We start from the raw sequence: 3,794 nt of genomic DNA, 5'->3' as shown, positions 1-3,794 counted from the left end.
ATTGGATTCCCAGAGTCCAATTTCACATGTTTTGTCAGCATGTTTGTCCTCCAGCCAACAGTAGATCTCTAAAAATTCATAGTCACACTATCTTTCATTGATCCTATAATCCCTATTAGATAAAGGAATGTGATCTAAGTCTATGGATGGAGAGATTAATTAATTAATAGGGTTCTCCTAGTTTTTTCTTTTCGGAGGCATATTTAGATCAGTGAATGATAATAGTGATTGAAGGAAAATATTACTGGGAACAATTTGAGGTTATGAGCTATCATGGGAAAGGAGGTAGAGCGCTAACAATTCCAATCTAGTTCAGCAAATGTTTTGCAACTAGTCGCTTTGCAGAAAACTGTGAATTATAGAGAGTAAACGAGAAAAAGAGTGATGACTATTGTTTAGGGTTGTTTAAAAAGGAAGAGTGACAGGTTCCATTGTAGGGTGGCATGGGACCGTTAAAGGTTGAATGTTACATGGGAGGGAAAATTTAATGTGAAATGGTAATTCTGCCGGGAATGCATTCAATTGGGCAACAACTATGCAACATGGCGCAACATGAGTGGCAGAAGTGTCGGGGTAGGGACACAGTAAAAAAGAAGAGGGGAAGGCCATTTTTGGAGTGGGTAAGAGGCGGTAAGAAATATTGGCTGGGGGGGTGAAAAATGAGGAGGAGAAGCCACGTAAGGATGGGACCCGGCGGGGAATACTACCTTTTCGGACCGCCCCCGACGGTAATGGTAGGATGGAGAGGGGGGATGGAAATGAATGAGGGTCATGGATAGTGAATCATGGTGAATCCCAATGTTCTAAATGCGCACAGTTTTAACCACAAATGAAAAAAAGGAATTTTGTCCATATGCGCCTTTGATTTATTTCTTTTAACTTAGGATAAAGCTTAGAATATAAAACATGTAAAAACACTTTATCCCATCGTGCATTTTTCTTTTCACAATGTCATTGAGAGTTAGGGTAAAAGTCACATAAGTATATTTATAAAACCAACTATTTCTGCCTACCATTTAACTAAACTAACATTTTTATTTTTCTATAGGGGTGCATTTAGACTAGCAAACCCACAATTATTTTCTTTTATGAAAAATGAAAAACTACCTAAATCCTATCACTTATTTCTCCTATTGATTCAAATTAAACAATTGAATCAATGTCATTTTCTACCTAACTACTGATTGCCAAGATTAATTTGTTTGGCAAATCTTTATTTTCTAGTCTAATTTATAGAAATTGAAAACATGTTTAAACAATATGCACACAGCCTTTATTTATTAATCATGAAGAAAACTATCTATGAATAGTGCCATTTAGATTTGCAACACTTTCAGTATTATTTCTTTTTGTTTTTCTTTCTTTTGATGGGGTTCTATCTTTTACTCTTTTTCAATATATTTTGTTTTCCTCTTTTTTCTATTTATACCCTCTTTTCATTTTTATTCTATTTTTCGTTTTTTGGAAATCATTTGCAGGTTGACAATTATTTACAACATGAGATTTCTGAGATAAAATACTCAATCATCTTGAGATTCTATAAACTATAGGACCCTAACACCTTATTTCACACTATAGAATACTTAGTTGAATTGAAATTCTAAGAAATTTCACAACCTCTAAACCTAATTCCCTAGAATTTTATTCCTACAACATCTCCATTAGAGACTAATTCAAACTTCTTAGACATTAAGCAAGACTAGAATCAATATTTGTTAGTTTTAAATGCGTTAACTTTTCTTGGGAAAATGGATAACCTTCCTAAACACCATAAACACCTACCTCCAGAGTATGATCTTGATCTTCCTATTTGACTAGAAAATGATATCAAAAATTTTATTTTGACCATCAGACTAATGAAGATGCAACATGAATATTTTTTGTGTATAATTATTCCCTACCCATTGGGTTAATTGCTAATTAGAGTTACTTTTAAAAGGAATTTTTAGAAACGATTAGGGAAGAGGTCACCACTACAACTTAAATGATATACATTTTCTTACTGATCATGGGTCCTAAGCAGGGAAAATTTTAATGATATGAATTTATCTTAAAGTTTAGAAACCTTGCGAATCTTACTATTCTGTAACATGCAAAGTATAAAACGTTTGGAAATATTTCTGTAAAAATATTAAATTTCTAATGATTTTATATATTCTTTTTGAAATTTTGGCAATATTTAAGGTAAAATAATTTTTTCCTATAAAATTTGGAAAAATCAATCTTAGAAAAAATGGAAATTGATAATTCTTTTTTTGGGAAAAAGCATGCGAAATTATCCCACTATCAAATATTAACCTCTAACATTTTCCCTAGTCCTAAGGAATGAGTGAAGGACATCAACCAAATATTCACAACTATCATGAACAAGTTTAGACCTGAAATGGATCCCCTTCAAGATATTTAACTCAAAGTTGACGTGAATTCTTTACCCACACTTATTTCCATGTTTATTAAGAAAGCAAGAAATAATACCTTAGCATAAAACTTTGAAGAATAAAAAAAGGTAGATTTTGAAATAATGGGCTATAAATAAATACAAATTGTATTTATAAGAAATTAAATTTTTCATCTTAAAATGAATGTTATCTTCCCCAAATCACAACCTAAATCAACTACAGAGGATAAGGGGGATGATACCATGGACATGCATAGTCTACAAACAATGATAAAATAATTAACAAATGAGATAATTGACACTAAAATAAATACTTTAGAAGGTACCTCAAATAAAAACCATATATATCATTCTTGAGGTGGTCCATTCCTCTAATTCTAGTTGATCCTGACCTACAAAGTAAAACATATATCTAGAGGGTGTTGGCATGGATAACATCTGTAGCATCTATCAGTTAAACCTTTAAATGAAATTTATTCCTAGTGGGAAATGACATGAATTGGTATCAAACAATTTTTAGATGGATTTATATAAGAAAACTAATCAGATAAGAAAAAAGAAGGTGAAACAAAAAGGATGTTGAGGAACAACCCCATGAATCAACAATGGGTTTGTTGATGGAGATGGACTTACCAATATTCGAGGGGAGCTCCCCGTAAGAAGTCCCAACTAGACCTTAAACCATTTGGATTAGGGGTCCCAACAATGGGTGGTAATGTAATGCCTTGACTGCGATAGCGTGCAAATATAAGTATGATGACTTTGGGTGGAAGCAAGTTAGTGACCTTGTAGCTAGTCAAGTGAGATGTATGGGGGTTCTAACACATGAAGGTGAAAATGAAGTGTGCACCTTAGAAGCCTATAATAGTACGAAGCCTGAAAGGAACACATGAGAGGAATGACATCACAAGCTGAAATGTGGAATAGTCCACAAACCAAAGTGAGAGGCTAATTGAACAACACACATTCAACAAGATTCATACAATTTCATAAAAGGTAGTTCATAAGGAAATGTGTAAGTTAAACAACAGACATTGCTAAAGCAACCAAAATAGTCCAACTACAATAACAACATATGCATGAAAGCGAGTTGACTCTATTATTATTATTATAAGTGAAAGTTCCATCCATACATACACCATTAACAACCACTAGCCCCAATAGTGGAACATTATAGTCAAGAACACCTGATCCTCCAAAAAAGTATACTCGCTCTACATTGTGGAGAAGAAAAGACTTGTCACAATACTCCCAAGACTTCTCTAGGCCTAATCCTAGCCAAAAGCTTGGCTCCCAAAAGCCTCTCCTATGAGTTATGAGGTTCTATTTATAACAAAGGTTGGGGTCACCCTTAACATTCCTCTTTGTGACTCTTAGACTACCCTTGTGATTCTTC

This window comes from Pinus tabuliformis, chromosome 8, assembly GCF_031772625.1.
Source record: "Pinus tabuliformis cultivar Carrire ecotype Pingquan chromosome 8, CPIR1, whole genome shotgun sequence".
NCBI classification, from domain to species: Eukaryota; Viridiplantae; Streptophyta; class Pinopsida; order Pinales; family Pinaceae; genus Pinus; species Pinus tabuliformis.
This window is presented reverse-complemented; position numbering follows the sequence as displayed.